Source organism: Anser brachyrhynchus, assembly GCF_964034855.1.
Source record: "Anser brachyrhynchus genome assembly, chromosome: 9".
Lineage (NCBI taxonomy): Eukaryota > Metazoa > Chordata > Aves > Anseriformes > Anatidae > Anser > Anser brachyrhynchus.
The window spans coordinates 20,186,919-20,204,962 of NC_137703.1; positions in this window are offsets into that span (position 1 = coordinate 20,186,919).

The window sequence follows — 18,044 nt, forward strand, 5'->3', positions numbered from 1 at the left end:
AATAGGGCTTAGAAACACCAGCTGAGAATTGGGTCCAACAGTTTTTCAAATGGCTATTTTTCTGCAAAAGAAGAAAAAAATAAACAGCTCATCAAGAATGTACCGGCTAGTATCTCATTGATTCTCAAAACGTTGGTTTGCTGCTTTGCTGCAGATGTGGCACTATCATTGTGCCATTTAAAGCACAGACTACAAGTTTAAAACCACTAACATCAGTCAGTAACAATACCTGCTTTCAAAGCATGCGTTTACTTGCACATACTAGTTTTTGAAAGGTAAAAGTACCTCAGTGCTGAATACTGGAGACAGTTTGCACTCCTTATGGAATAGTAAGAACCTCAACAGACTTCTACAGAAGACAGAGAAAAAACAGAAGCAATTAGCTGAGCTAAAGGAGCTGAAATAATTTCTTTGGCATCTTGAATCTATTTATACAGTAGTGAGTCTTTTTTAAATATATATATAAATATTTTTGTTTCCTTTTCAATGTTTATAATGTAGAACTAAGCAGAACGGGTTTGTTTTATTTCAACTCATTTCAACCTATCTCTAGGTCCATACTTAGCAACTAGTCTTTAAAAAAACTTTAAAAAATACCTGTGGTCTGTATTAACCAGGTTAGACAGGATAAGTCGAGTTTTAGAAAAATCCTATCAGTATGTGAACAAACTATTCCACAAAGCCTTCTTCTTCCAACCTGGAAAAAAAGAAGGCGTGTTTCTACAAATGTCTCCTGGCTACTGCCAGGACAGGAATAGGTAGAGTTCCTTGCACAGCTCCAACTCACAATGACCTCAGAAGCCCCTCACTTTCTGTGAGGGCAGCACCCTGGGAATGTACCAGTAAAGGAGATGAAAGGCTGTACTGGGTCTGGCTGGGATGGAGTTAGCTTTCCCCACAGCAGCCCATACAGCCTTATGCTCTATACTTGTAGCTAGAAGAATGTTGATATCGCACCAATGTTGACTTGTGAAATCAGAAATGGAACACAGGAAAATTCAGCTCAACCCTCTTCAACCTCTTAACATCCAGCATACAAATTTGAAAACGTGAAAAAAATGCAGATTGCAAATATAAATGTATTACTGACAATCTTGGCTTGTTTCTGTTGCAGCAATAGATGGCCTAAACACAACTCTACAGATTTCTTTCCTACCTATTCTCAGACATCAATGAAGGCTTAGCTCATGTATCATTACATTCAAAACTGCTAATGTTTAGATACAATTCCATATGAAATTTAGCTTAAAAGCCTGCTTCTTCTCTATTGGATCCTTAATTTACGCATTTCATTTTGAATACACGGATGGACATCATTAGGATTTCATAATCAATACAAAATCTGGAATTTTCCAAACTCTTAACTCTTGCCATCGGAATTCGAATATATTTTTCTCTTATAATTTTATATAGCGCTCCTATGAACTGGGACACCCATGTCCTCCACAATCTTTATGCCAACTTGAGAACCTATTCCTCTTTGCTTTCACCTTTTCTAGATTTGTATTTTTCCCTCTAACACTGCCTTTTCCTGTAACTGTTGTCTCACAACCTTAGTTTCTCTTTCCTTTAGTAACATTGCTGTCCTTTGTTGTGAATCTTGAATATCTACAGGTGAAAAATGCTGAAAGCTAGGCACCAATTACTGGTGGTATGCAAAAGCTCCAGCTCTAAGTGCAGAATTGAAGAGATGGAAGAACTTGCAGGATAAGGTATTTTTCATTAATACAGTCTTTTCTTGAACATATGTAACAAATGTGCTTGACAACCCAAGAATGGAATTGCTGTGGGCAAATGGTATTAACAAATCAGCAAATCTGGTACCTTAGACGAAATTGCTTATGTGAATCTGCTGTTCTGTCTTTGTCTAAATATGCACTTTCTTCAAGTGCTGTAGGGTGTAAACTCAAAGCTGTAACTTGCTGAGGGGATGCTGCCTGAATGCTTTAAAGGAGACTTCATTTGCAGTGGCAGAGCAGTGAATCAGTAAACACCAACAATATATTCTGCTGAACTTTTCTGGGTTTTTAGGAAGATGTTTGTACACACTGTATAATAGATCTGTATGGGGTGTCTTGTCAAAGTCATTTATAACTAGTAAAACTGAAACTATTTATAAGGCCCAGCACATTGTACTATAAATTGTTTTTGCACAGTCCTCAGGAGATAATTCATGGCTTTGCTCTGCCTCATGCATGGCAGTATAAATGAGCCCGTTCATGTGCTTATTAGCTTTCCTTATAAAATATATTTTCAGACTGATATGCAAAGCTCATCTACCAGATAAGAAATGGTAGAGAAGGTGGAAGTTTTAGGAAAGCAGATGAGAGAGTAAGGTTTTCACAGACCATCCGAACTAGAATCTGGTGAGCAGTTAATTGTTCTTGTAGCTGTGTATGGTGTAACACTGTCCTTACTGTATCCCTAAGGAAAAAAATAACTACTGCTGGCAGTATTAGCAAGGAATGCAGCTGTTTGTGTCATACCATCAAATCTGATGGGAGTTCCACAGCCACTTATAGGAGTTTTCTAGAAGATGCTGGAGTGGCCTGGTGTTATAGGACTCTGGTAAAATGAATAATTATTAATTAAACAAACTACCTGGTAAATAGGAGGTCTGGTAAATTTGCAACTTCAAACATTGCAGTGCTGGTGTTACTGACTTATAGTGGCAGAAAAATTCACACAACTGAGGTGAGAGCACAGATAGGTTCCAGGGCTTTATGTGAATTAACAGTTAACACCTAGGAGGCATATTTCCTGAGAAAGGCAAGAACTACTGCATAAAAGATTTCAGAGGTTAGGCTCAACTGAGAAAACAGTGAACAGCAAACACTAGACATGAGAAGAGAAGCACATCAAAGTGTGACTTGAAAGTAGAATTTCAGTGAGTAATACACTGTTCAGTGGGAAGCCAGGCAGCAGCAATCTTTTAGCACTTGAGAATATGTTCATTTGTGATTTGAGCTGTGTAACTTGCTTGTTTGCTGAATTTTGATTCTTCTGGGAACTTTCACAAAATACCCTCACTAGGCCTCAGCACTACAGTATTCCATTTCCTAATCTGATTGCTGCTCAGGCAGACAGCAGCTCTTACAACAGGCAGCAGAAACAGGATGTCTGCAAAACAGACCCTCAGAGAAAGAATAAAGTTTCTCTATCCAAATGGCCACTGTGTCTCCAATTTTAAAAGTTATATTGTAGATAATGAAGTCACCTTCAAAACAGAAGCCACTGACAACTTTCTAGCAAGGTATTTCAACCACTAATTGGTAATCAAGGGTGTTAAACTCTACTCTCATCCATACTGCAGAAAACCAGAAGAAATTCCACTGCTAAGACCAGTATTCTTTCTCTGCAAAAACAGTGCAGCCGAGACTAGTGCCAGGTGGCATAATCAACTGCAAGGTTTCCTACTCAGGTATCAAGCTGTTGGTGCATTTCAGTTGCCCAGAGTAACCCTGATAATAATAATAATAATATGAACACTACTAAGTCTTTCAAAGAAAATCATTACAACATGAAGTTGCAATGCACATTTTGTTACTTCCTTCTTTAACCACTCAGATCTCCTACTGCAATGGCATCCAAGGAGCTAAAATGCGAAAACAGAGGAAAATTTTAACATTACAGTATGGTTATTTCCAGGAATATCATTTCCAGCATCTCTGGAATACTTCACAGAGTGACACATTGCCAGTACCAACCCCAAAGCTTTTATAACTTTAGACCCTTCAATATTTCAGTTGGTAGAATACTATTACTTTCACATCCTTTTCACTTAGAAGCAGAGTCAGATTTTTTGTTTAATCTCAGCTCACTTCAATATGATGCCAGAACTCAGCATCTGACTTCACTGAGATGTTCAACAAGCAAAACTAACCCATTTCTTACATAACAATGGTACTGTTACAAATTCCTCCCAGGGAAAAGGATTTATCACTGAAACATCAAACACACAAACTAGTGATGTTCTAATAGACCTTGGGAAAAGCAAAATGAACTAATGAAGTTATTCTGCACCATAATGTAACAGCTGTTGTCACTGATGAAAAACTGCAAGCAGAAGTAAACCATGCATATCCAGAGAGCAAGAGGCCAAGAGGGTAAACTATGGTAAGTGACTACCCAAATGACCGTGAACAAACACATGAAAGATATGCTGCATTTATGGTTTTTAAATGACATATCTGTCTGGAGATGTAGTTCCATATCAAAATTTAAGCCAGCAATTTTAGTAATCATCAAGACTTGCAGAGTGCTGGGTTTTGGAAAGTACTGGGTATCACATCCACTGAAAAATAATTAAAACTTCAACATTCCTCAAGGTTCCCATACACTGTGGCAAAAAAAAAAAAAAAAAGTCCTTAATTTCTTTGTGGAACAACACTGTTTTCACTATGTATCTGTGGAGAGTTTGATAAAATCAAAAGTAGCAGCTGTTACTGTCTCAGAGTTCTGTGATTATTATATACAATTAGCTAGCAACCTCAGCCTAGCCCTTACTGGATAAACATTCACATTATAAAAACAAAAGGCATATCTGGCTTTGTGAGCAGTAACTGTATTAAAGGAGTTAATTTAATTGAAACAGTATTGTTTTATTTTTACACAGGCAAGTACTGTCTGAAGAATACATCATTTATGGCTAAACCCCTTTCAAATTTTTAGAGTTGTGCAAACTCTTATTATCACTTCATTGGGTTGCAATTGCAGAAATAAATCTGAGAATGGTTCTTAAATTTGTCCTTAACTCCAACCTTTTTCCTCTGTCCTGGTGCTCTACATGTTTGGGAGAATCATCTATTTGAAATTTTGTTTTCCAGCACACACTTAATCTGTTAGGGTTACTTTCTGTTCAATCACATTAAACGTTTGCTTTTTTTGCTAAAATATTTAGAAATGAGAAAGTCACTTATAAGACTAGAGATACACAAGACAGCAGTATCTGATATAGATCATTTCATTGGGTTGATTTCTGCATCTCCTTATCCAAAAAAAAAAAAAAAGAAAGCATCCATTGTACTCATATTTAGATTTTGTGACAGGAATAGCAAGAGATTAATTCTCTCAGCTCATTCATTTTAAATTCATTTCTGAGTGTGTTAAAAAGTTCCATATATCTTAATACAATAGGATCAGAAACCTTATTTTTCAGACTCCAGAAATACTACCTTTAGAGATATTAAAACATCAGTGTAATGCCCTACCCACAAATATATGTAGCAAACATAAGTAGCTTCCTAAGAAGGATCTCAGAGTTCACCTACTTCACAATTTTCATCAAAGGATTAACAAAATCTGTCATTCCTAACCGACACTGTTTAACTTGTGCTTGAAGAACTCACATATTCCTAGCTACCTTTTCAGTAGACTTTGAGAATCAAGCAAAACAAAATGAACAAAAAAGAAAAACACGGGATTTTAGGCTTCTTAGAGGAAAGAATATTCATTTGATTCTATGCTAAAGCTAATAAGCTTGTTTATTCATGACAGTCCTGCATACTTACTTCATTTCTGTAACTGGCAGCATGTGACTGAACCAATTACAGGGCCTTTCAGCAGTGGCTAAAAATTAATAATAAGCCAAAAAGCAAATTCTACATGTGTAAAGAGTGTTCAATAAACCATAAATAATAAACCATTTAAATCAATGTAAATTAAATGGTGACAAAATAGATAGCATTCAGCACTCTAACCCTGGACCATGACCTTTAAACAACACAGATTGTTCACAACATTTATGCAGCACTCAGGAATAAAGTTCTTTGAACACACAAGATCTGAGCAGTAGCAACCTGCATTCTTACAGCATAAGCAGAAAATGTGCAACAGGATTAGGCTTTTAATCATGCATAAATAGAGTGTAACATCTTCCAGTGAATCTCACCAGAAAATGATACACAGGAACTGACACACAGTTGAAAAACAAAATTTCTCCTTGAGATAGTCACGTAATTTCTATTAGGCTATAAAATTTTTCAGTTCAGGTCATACCTACAAATATTGATCAGCAATTGAAATACTGACTGGCAAATCTAGAAATGACATTTAAAATGCAGGACACTATGACTTCATTTATAAAAATCCCCAGATAAGTTCTTTATTATCAACAGAGGAAGCACAAGGAGGAAGATAAAGGCCAGTGCGACCTATTTGAGATGATTTCAGGAATCAATCACAAGCAACTCTGAAAAGTTACTGAACAGCATGAGGCCTTCAGCTAATCCTTCTATTTATTTAAATCAGTTAAACCCTTGACTTGTGAAATCAGAAATTGAACAGAGGAAAATTCAGCTCAATCCTCACCAACTTCTTAACATTCGGTATACAAATTTGAAAATTTACAACAGATTGTAAACACAACTGTAGTGCTGACAATCATGAGTATTCTTCTGCTACATTAATAGATGGTTTTTTGAACAACACTTTTCATTATCAAAATATGCCATTTTATTGAACTTCAAGTATTTCAAGGAAGTATTATCAGTTTTGACAGAGTTTTCACTGGAACAGAAAGACATTCAAAACAGACGCTTTAATAGTTGCGGCAGTCTGGTAAGCAAGGAAAGACCCTGGTCCAAGTCTCCATTCTGTTATTCCATATTTTGGGAGAGAAGTGATAATTTTGTTGTCAAAAATATAAAAGCATCCATTTTTCCTGTGATTGCACTGAAAATGCATCTTCCACTAACTTAATCTTTTTCAAGCTAAACCTCATTTCTATTGAAATAATGAATGGCACATAGCTGGATAAACATACAAGTTAGGACATCAGAATTAGCACTCAGTGGTATAAATAGCACAGTAGCATTGGTTTAAAACGTTTGTCTGTTTTGAATCATTCAAAAATCACTGTTCATATTTTATAAATACAAAAAAAAATGAAAATATAACTGAAATCCAATTTTCCATATTAATAAACTGATAAGATACATTTTGAATTGCCCAGAAGAAAGCTGTCAGTATAATCTAAAATAGTTTTCCTGATGATTTTATGATTTTCATCCCAAGTTAAAGAAAAAAATATGGAAAACAGTATCAAAAAGGTACCAAAAGCAGGTGAAACATTGGTACAGTGGAAGAAAATATAACCATTTTGCCAAGGACCTTTGAGACAGTTTTACACAAAAACTTGGTTTAGGGAGAAAGCAGCATTAACCCTGGCTGCTCTTACCTTTGTCCAGAATACCCCATCAATCTTTTCCCTGTGTCCTGGATGTTTTGTTTTTATCTAAGAGGCAGCTACGCTGAAGAAGTGAATATAGCTATTCATAGATAACACACGCCCATGTGTACTGCAGAAGGAAACAAGATCTTTTCAGTGATTCTGTAAAGTTAGAAGTAATGGGGCCAAGAGGTTAAAGCCAGTGTTACTGTCCCTGCAGTAGCACCTTGACCATACCTCTGTCCAGGGCTGTCCTCTTCTGTTTTCATCTAATTTTGAATTACAGGAAGCAATCTGGTGCTACAGAAACCACACTTGTCTCTCTGTTCCTTTGTGGGGGTTTTGTTTGTTTTCCTAAGCAGCAATGCTTTTTCTGCTGTATGATAATCCCATATTTCTCTCCTAAATAACATTAGAATTAGAGCACCCTCACACACAATATGAAGACAGAACAGGGGAAGACACATAAGAGATCATGAACTTTAATTGCTGCAAACCATACAGCTTTTGAGTCAACCCATGAAAGCTCTCAGAACAAAGCACATTTCCTCCTTGACCTTCACCTGCTGCTTGGCTCTGACTCACAAGATTGTGTTTTCCCTTGTGGTGAACATTTGTTAAACCTCAGCCTCATTTATCATGAATGCTCACACAGACTTTTCACAGAGAAGAGCTAAATGCCAGAAGTGAATGGGTCTTTTTGACTAGGCAGCCGGGCAGACATACAACAATGACACCCGAGGTGGATGCCTGCTGTCATTTGGCTTTAACCATGTTACTCTTCCATCATCTTGTCATAAACAGAGTACCTGCCTAGCAATTTGCTCAAGATACCACTTAGAAGGGATTTGAAAAGTTGCTGAATATTTAAGACTTAACATAAATTCCTTGGAGTTGGGCTGTTATGCTGCTATACAGTTGTGATGAGAAAAAGTGACATTAAAATTTACTATGGGAAAATAAATACTGTTTCTATATGTTAGTAGTTCCCTAACTGTTGTCTGTTATAATCCCTTCTCAGCTGGCTGCCTGAAAGGGCAGGCTTTTATCTTTATTTCTAAGTACTAAATCACATACTTGAGAAGCAAAGTATGTGTTTTTCAAAAATCAAATAGCGTCTGAAACAGAAACACAAAACAAAATGGAGGTAATATCTGCTACCCAGACTTAGAAGGGCAGCACTGATCACGAGTACAAGTAGGAGGCAATGCTGCTCTACAAAGTATTCACGTTATCAAAGTGAGAACCATTCCAAAGAAAAAGGAAATTTCAATAACTTTTCTTCATCAAGAGGATTATACAAGCCCCCCACTGCATTAGAAGACATTTACAACATAGTTTCAGTCCTAGCCCTACTCAAATACTCATTGATGATGCACTTGCTTGATCTTAAGTGGAACCTACCAAATCACAGCATCACCTCCTCTTGTTAAGCTGCCTTATCATCTGCACAGCCCTCACCAACTGTGTTCGAGGTTCACAATAGCTGCCAGAGAAAGGCTTACAAAAGGCATATGCTGTGATCGCTGGGTCCTCAGTACCAGCAGCTTCGCTCAACAGATCTGCTCGTACTTTGTCACATTTATGCTAAATACAGCCTCTGCCATCCTTCTGAGCCCTGGCTGGCTGAAGTAAATCCAAGCTTAACAACTTCCTAACGCATAGTTATCTACCAGTACTTAAAGATTAGCTATAGAATAGATCATCATAAACTACATGAGCATAGGCTGTTCCAGGCTGGCAACATCAAAGACCCCTCAAAAAGTCAGGCACATATTTTAAGGAGCAATCACACCTTCTTTTCTAGCTAATAGAGAGAGAATGCTGGGTTCAGTCACATGAAGGGCTGCTTCAGAAAACTACAGTGGGAAGGGATACATCACCCTCAGGAAGCACATGTTTCCCATCAGGGTTAACAGAAAGAATAGACAACTACATTCAGGTGAAATAAATCCACCTTTTGCAGAATCTGAACTGTGGGTTGTTGAATCCTAACATTGTGTTCTTAGTTTGACCAATTGAACCTTTATATATATATATTTCTATAAATATACACACACACTTTTTTTTTTTTTAACTTTTTAGTTTACATGTAATACACCAAAGCGATGTGTTTAATTATGGGAGTTAAGAGCATAAAGCATTATCCTGAGACACAGTTCCCAAATAGAAATGAAAAGCATAACTCATCAGCAAATTAGCTTCGTCAAACCATCTGCTGAATTTTAAAAATAACATGTAACAATATTTCCCAACTCTCTCACACACTGAGCATTCAGCTCCCTTCGCATTCCCTTGTTTTGTGCTTGTCACTGTAGTCATCATTTAGAAAACGTCACTGTTTTTTTTGCTACTGTGGAGCTTTAAGGGGCTTTGTAGGGAAAATCTTTTGTAATGTTGAATGTCATTGGATGCAGCCTTCCAAACAGTAGTTTTAGAGCCTAAACATATATCTTTAAAAAGTCATCAGTTATACAACATTCCCTTATATTATATATCTAAACTGGATTCTTTCCTATTATAACCTACACTTTCTAGTATCCAAATTGCCATCATGCCCACTTACACTGATTTATTGGCATATAATTTACACCATTTATGACACCACTGAATTTGGCTCATACAAAGTTCCTGCAAGTGGCAGCACGCTGTGCTACAGATAGATCTGCTGCACTGGACCAGATGGTAAAATTCTGTTTTGCAATTATACTGGGGGGAAGAAGGGTGGGGGTGGAATTACAAGACAAGAAAACAAAACAAAAGTCCTCACAAGAGATAGACTAGGAATGACTAGGAACAAGGAGGCTGAGATAGAAGACAGATTAGCTATATTTATGGAGTTTAAATTCCTTTCAAACAAGGAGTTTCTGTTTCCTACAATAACACCTTAGAACTAAGCTTTATTTACTCTAACTTAAGCAGTAGGCATGCAGAAAGGTAGTATGAGTTCACTGAGGAAATATGAATAATAGGTATTAGGCAAATCCTACCTTTCACTGAATAATTCTGGGAGGGAGGGTGAAATGGACCACTTTTTGGCTCAAGTTTGTCAATGTCTAGCACAACAGGTTTCTTGTTCCTAAGGGAGGGCTTTGTTTATCCTGTAAATATTTAGAATGTGCTTATTCTGCCACTCAGAGTATGTATGCCAAAGCCCAGTGACATAACTGGGATCCAAAATTGTCAACATCTAAAAAGAAAAATTGCAAAACAAAAATTTCATAATTAAAACAATCAGAAAATGAATTGAGAACTCTTTTCCTTTTGCTAACTTAAATATGAGTTATTTTTATGTATCTAAGCAAGAGGGTAACAGATCTCCTATTCCAGAAGTTGAAATTATTATTTGTATACTTCAAATTTCCAAAGTTCTTTAAAAACAAGAATGAAGAGCTTTGTTATCTTTCAGATAAGATTCCAGTGAATGTGACCCAAGGTGATTCAACTTCGTAAACACAAAAAGTACACAAAAGGTATACAAAAATTTAAATTTTTTCAGTCTTACAAATAAGAAAATATGAACAGCTTTGTTTTCATTCTTCTAATAGAAGGAGTAGTTCTACCAACAAAAAGTACAGTACCATGAAATAATCCATGGCTGAGGAAAAATCCCAGTTGGGAATTCAATAGAGAACTCCTACCACTGTTTGATTCAAACAGTTATTGATGCAAGTTACAGCTCAGTACAAATTTTGATGAATTTGACTAATTTTGTCAAAAGAGCATGTACCACATAAGAACCATTTTTCCTGTAAGTTAGAGAGAAATTTTGAATCAGATTCTGTTGAGAAGACAAGACAATTTATCGCTATCATCAGTTTCATACTCTTTTTATAACATTACTGCAGTAAGCAGTAAATGGATTAAATTTTAAAATGTGAAAAATAAATAAAAAAAAAAATGCTGCCTACCCAGAACACTAAGTTCATAGACAGTCATCTGCTGAAGTGGCACCCTGCTGTGGTGGATACCTCACTGTAATATTCTTCTCCAATAAGACGAAAATACCCATGAGATTCAGGGATCACAGAGCAGGAAGAAACATTTACACTAATCAAGTTTTCTATTTTCAGAATATTTTTGTAATATTCTTCCTCCTTTGCCCCCCACCTCCCATCCACACATTTATTCTTTCTCTTCCTCCATGTATCACAGTATCACAGTATCACAGATTTCTAGGTTGGAAGAGACCTCAAGATCATTGAGTCCAACCTCCGACCTAACACTAAGTACTCCACTAAACCATATCGCTAAGCTCTACATCTAAACGTCTTTTAAAGACCTCCAGGGATGGTGACTCCACCACCTCCCTGGGCAGCCCATTCCAATGCTTAATAACCCTTTCGATAAAGAAGTACTTCCTAACATCCAACCTAAAACTCCCCTGTCGCAACTTTCGCCCATTCCCCTTCGTCCTGTCACCAGGCACGTGGGAGAACAGACCAACCCCCACCTCTCTACAGCCTCCTTTAAGGTAACTGTAGAGAGCGATAAGGTCGCCCCTGAGCCTCCTCTTCTCCAGGCTGAACAAGCCCAGCTCCCTCAGCCGCTCCTCGTAAGACTTGTTCTCCAGACCCCTCACCAGCTTGGTCGCCCTTCTCTGGACTCGCTCGAGCACGTCCATGTCCTTCCTGTAGCGAGGGGCCCAAAACTGAACACAGTACTCAAGGTGTGGCCTCACCAGAGCTGAGTACAGGGGCACAATCACTTCCCTAGCCCTGCTGGCCACACTGCTTCTTATGCAGGCCAGGATGCTGTTGGCCTTCTTGGCCACCTGAGCACACTGCTGGCTCATATTCAGCCGACTATCAACCAGTACTCCCAGGTCCTTCTCTGCCAGGCAGCTTTCCAGCCACTCATCTCCCAGCCTGTAGCTGTGCTTGGGGTTGTTGCGCCCCAGGTGCAGGACCCGGCACTTGGCCTTGTTGAACTTCATACAGTTGGCCTCAGCCCATCGCTCCAGCCTATCCAGATCCTCCTGCAGAGCCTTCCTGCCCTCGAGCAGATCGACACATGCACTTAGCTTGGTGTCATCTGCAAACTTACTGAGGGTGCACTGGACGCCCTCATCCAGATCATCAATAAAGATATTAAAGAGGACCGGCCCCAGTACCGAGCCATGGGGGACACCACTAGTGACCGGCCTCCAACCAGATTTGACTCCATTCACCACAACTCTCTGGGCCCGGCTATCCAGCCAGTTTCTAACCCAACAAAGCGTACGCCAGTCCAAGCCCCGAGCAGCCAGTTTCTCGAGGAGAATGTTGTGGGGAACGGTGTCAAAAGCCTTACTGAAGTCAAGGTAGACCACATCCACAGCCTTTCCCTCATCCACCAAGCGCGTCACTTGGTCATAGAAGGAGATCAGGTTCATCAAGCAGGACCTGCCTTTCATAAACCCATGCTGACTGGGCCTGATCGCCTGCTTGCCCTGCAAGTGCCGCGTGATGACCCTCAAGATAATCTGCTCCATGAGCTTCCCCGGCACTGAGGTCAAACTGACAGGCCTATAGTTCCCTGGGTCTGCCCTGCGGCCCTTCTTATAGATGGGCGTCACATTGGCTAGCCGCCAGTCAACTGGGACCTCCCCCGATAGCCAGGACTGCCGATAAATGATGGAAAGTGGCTCGGCCAGCTCCTCCGCCAGTTCTTTCAGTACGCCCGGGTGCATCCCATCCAGCCCCATCGACTTGCGCACATCCAAGCTCCGTAGCAGGTCGCCAACCATTTCCTCATGGATAGCGAAGGCCACATCCTGCTCCCCATCCCCTTCCACCAGCTCAAGGCACTGGATATCCAGAGAACAACCGGTATTGCCGCTAAAGACTGAGGCAAAGGCGGCATTAAGCACCTCAGCCTTTTCCTCATCCTTAGTAACTAGGTTCCCCCTCGCATCCAGTAAAGGATGGAGATTCTCCTTAGTCCTCCGTTTTGCATTGATATATTTGTAAAAGGATTTTTTGTTGTCTTTAATGGCAGTAGCCAGGTTGAGCTCCAGATGAGCTTTGGCCTTTCTAATTTTCTCCCTGCACAGCCTCGCTACATCCTTGTAGTCCTCCTCAGTGGCCCGCCCTTTTTTCCAAAGATTATAAACCCTCTTTTTTCTGCTAAGCACAAGCCACAACTCTCTGTTGAGCCAGGCCGGTCTTCTTCCACGCCGGCTCATCTTTGGGCACGTGGGGACGGACCGCTCCTGTGCCATCACGATTTCCTTCTTAAGGAGCGCCCAGCCTTCCTGGACTCCTCTGCCCTTCAGAACCGCCTCCCAAGGGACTCGGCCAACCAGCGTCCTGAGCAGCTCAAAGTCAGCCCTCCGCAAGTCCAATACAGCAGTTTTACTGGTCCCCTTCCTGGCCTCGCCAAGAATAGAGAACTCTACCATTTCATGGTCACTCTGCCCGAGACAGTTTCCGACCACCACATTTCCCACCAGTCCTTCTCTGTTTGTGAAGAGAAGGTCTAGCGGGGCACCACCCCTGGTAGGTTCACTGACCAGCTGCGTCAGGAAGCTATCTCCCACACTCTCCAGAAACCTCCTAGACTGCTTTCTCTGTGCCGTGTTGTGCTTCCAGTGTAGCGTTCCTCATAGTCAGTGTACTTGTTTACCTGAATGCATTAGGGTAGAAAGGTCTTCCATCTGTGCGTTCCAAAAACCTTTGCAACTAACAAGCACAGAATGTTTAAATATAGCATGTCTTCAAGAAAACTTTAAGAAGATCAGTTCTCTTTCCTTGTTTCTTCAATCATAGAGAGATTGGACTGCTGTCCAAGAAGAACTGAAGTGAATTAAAAAGGCTATCATTGCCAGGAGTCATTCACAGATTCACAGATTCACAGATTTCTCTAGGTTGGAAGAGACCTCAAGATCATCGAGTCCAACCTCCGACCTAACACTAAGTACTCCACTAAACCATATCCCTAAGCTCTACATCTAAACGTCTTTTAAAGACCTCCAGGGATGGTGACTCCACCACCTCCCTGGGCAGCCCGTTCCAATGCTTAATAACCCTTTCGGTAAAGAAGTACTTCCTAACATCCAACCTAAAACTCCCCTGTCGCAACTTTAGCCCATTCCCCCTCGTCCTGTCACTAGGCACGTGGGAGAATAGACCAACCCCCACCTCTCTACAGCCTCCTTTCAGGTAACTGTAGAGAGCGATGAGGTCGCCCCTGAGCCTCCTCTTCTCCAGGCTGAACAAGCCCAGCTCCCTCAGCCGCTCCTCGTAAGACTTGTTCTCCAGACCCCTCACAAGCTTGGTCGCCCTTCTCTGGACTCGCTCGAGCACGTCCATGTCCTTCCTGTAGCGAGGGGCCCAAAACTGAACGCAGTACTCGAGGTGCGGCCTCACCAGAGCCGAGTACAGGGGCACAATCACTTCCCTCGACCTGCTGGCCACACTGCTTCTTATACAGGCCAGGATGCCGTTGGCCTTCTTGGCCACCTGAGCACACTGCTGGCTCATATTCAGCCGACTATCCACCAATACTCCCAGGTCCTTCTCGGCCAGGCAGCTTTCCAGCCACTCATCTCCCAGCCTGTAGCTCTGCTTGGGGTTGTTGCAGCCCAGGTGCAGGACCCGGCACTTGGCCTTGTTGAACTTCATGCAGTTGACCTCAGCCCATCGCTCCAGCCTATCCAGATCCTCCTGCAGAGCCTTCCTGCCCTCGAGCAGATCGACACACGCACTTAGCTTGGTGTCGTCTGCAAACTTACTGAGGGTGCACTGGACGCCCTCATCCAGATCATCAATAAAGATATTAAAGAGGACCGGCCCCAGTACCGAGCCCTGGGGGACTCCACGAGTGACCGGCCTCCAACCAGATTTGACTCCATTCACCACAACTCTCTGGGCCCGGCCATCCAGCCAGTTTCTAACCCAGCGAAGCGTACGCCAGTCCAAGCCCCGAGCAGCCAGTTTCTCGAGGAGAATGTTGTGGGGAACGGTGTCAAAAGCCTTACTGAGGTCAAGGTAGACCACGTCCACAGCCTTTCCCTCATCCACCAAGCGCGTCACTTGGTCATAGAAGGAGATCAGGTTCGTCAAGCAGGACCTGCCTTTCATAAACCCATGCTGACTGGGCCTGATCGCCTGCTTGCCCTGCAAGTGCCGCGTGATGACCCTCAAGATAATCTGCTCCATGAGCTTCCCCGGCACTGAGGTCAAACTGACAGGCCTATAGTTCCCCGGGTCTGCCCTCCGGCCCTTCTTATAGATGGGCGTCACATTGGCTAGCCGCCAGTCAACCGGGACCTCCCCCGATAGCCAGGACTGCCGATAAATGATGAAAAGCGGCTCGGCCAGCTCCTCCGCCAGTTCTCTCAGTACCCTTGGGTGGATCCCATCCGGCCCCATCGACTTGCGCACATCCAAGCTCCGTAGCAGGTCGCCAACCATTTCCTCATGGATAGCGAAGGCCACATCCTGCTCCCCATCCCCTTCCACCAGCTCAGGGCACTGGGTGTCCGGAGAACAACCGGTATTGCCGCTAAAGACTGAGGCAAAGGCGGCATTAAGCACCTCAGCCTTTTCCTCATCCTTAGTAACTAGGTTTCCCCTCGCATCCAGTAAAGGATGGAGATTCTCCCTAGTCCTCCGTTTCGCGTTGATGTATTTGTAAAAGGATTTTTTGTTGTCTTTAACGGCAGTAGCCAGATTGAGCTCCAGATGAGCTTTGGCCTTTCTAATTTTCTCCCTGCACAGCCTCGCTACATCCTTGTAGTCCTCCTCAGTGGCCCGCCCTTTTTTCCAAAGATTATAAAGCCTCTTTTTTCTGCTAAGCTCCAGCCACAACTCTCTGTTGAGCCAGGCCGGTCTTCTTCCACGCCGGCTCATCTTTGGGCACGTGGGGACGGACCGCTCCTGTGCCATCACGATTTCCTTCTTGAGGAGCGCCCAGCCTTCCTGGACTCCTCTGCCCTTCAGAACCGCCTCCCAAGGGACTCGGCCAACCAGCGTCCTGAGCAGCTCAAAGTCAGCCCTCCGCAAGTCCAATACAGCAGTTTTACTGGTCCCCTTCCTGGCCTCGCCAAGAATAGAGAACTCTACCATTTCGTGGTCACTCTGCCCCAGACAGCTTCCGACCACCACATCTCCCACCAGTCCTTCTCTGTTTGTGAAGAGAAGGTCTAGCGGGGCACCACCCCTGGTAGGTTCACTGACCAGCTGCATCAGGAAGCTATCTCCCACGCTCTCCAGAAACCTCCTAGACTGCTTTCTCTGTGCCGTGTTGTGTTTCCAGGATATGTCCGGGAATGATAGAAGCATTGTCAGATGGAGACAAATTTGGTAAACAAAAGAAGTCACATTCTTTCTTTTCACCCATGTTGGTTTTCCCAAGCTGAAAATGAAGGACATCAAAAAATGTGTCTCCTATACGGTGACTGTTGAAAAATGTCACTCATTTGGCAGAAATATTCGCTCTGAAATTCCTCCTTGGAAAGTCATGTTATTTTGATAATGAAAAAAAAAACACCTTCTATGTTAAGTTTTTCTTTCTTTAAATGACATAAAATCCATATAAAAAAGATAAAAGAACAATTATTTTCCATAATGTGCAAGACAAATGATATGTCGGAGCTGTCAGCAAGTAATTCTTTCCATTAATTCTACATTTTGAATAAATTTATACAAGCATAACAATAATATAGAGGTGCCAAATCCTAACATTCTACCATAGTTTACATGGTATTTGGTGGAACTGGTTATTAGATATTTAAAATAAATATTTATTGCATTTATTGTTACATTTCTATTGCATTTAAATAATTTTAGTCCTATAAATCAAACAGATTTTTGTGGACTATAAGGAACCTGCAATTAAGAATATCTTTTGTGAAATATATAAACAATCTTACAATTTAAAGTTACAGAAACTATGTGGTTGTTGTAAAGAAAGAGTAAAGTGTGTTTGTCTTTCCTTTTGTTTTTTAGATTCCACCTTTTGTCTTTATGTTGTCGTATCTCAGCTTTCTTTATCCTTAACATGCTGTATTGATTCTTGTACAATACCTGGATACTCTGATTGCAGCTCTGGAAATTCAAAGATCAGGTGCAGCACATTCATGGTCATAAAGCAAGTGCACTATGTTTGCCTAAATGTGAATGCACAACTCAATCTTAAATATACAACTCAATCTTAAATATATATATATATATCTTAAATATATATATATATATATATATATAAAATGCTTCCTCCAGTTCCTGCAGAAACCCAGCCACATGAACTGATCAAATACATTGCCGTACTCAGCTAGCTGCTCTGAATGTGCTACTTTTAACTATGCTACTAATGTATGATGCAGCCTTCAGAAAGCGAAATGTCACTCTAGCTGGATTGAGCAAAACCGATAATGATGCTTCACAGTAACTCATTGCAGAAACAGTGGGAAAAAAGTCATCAACAAAGCACAGAATTCATATTTTAGCACCAATTTATCTCTAATAGATATCATATCCTGTGTAAAGTTTCTGGTCTTTTTTTTTTTTTTTTTAACATTGTATCTGCTTAAAAATGCATGTGTGAGAAAAGGGTATTAAGAAAAGATTTTAAAGATGCATATAGTAATTCATATAGTATTTCATATTAGAGAGATACACACAATCCTTTCTAAGCTATGGTTGGAATTACAGATAAGTAATCATCAACCTTACTATGAAGTCCTTGGGAAGCATATTGCTGCTATGTTCCTTTTGAAATATCAGGAAATTACAGTGCTCAAAATTCCAAATACTGAAATGTTACATATTGCAGTTAAAGCGAAAATAGTATTAAGACACTACCCTCTACATTCATATGAATACAAGAAAAATCACTGTCAGATATCATCTAAAAGGTAATACTTTTGCATGAAGAAATGCCAGTATAAGTTTTT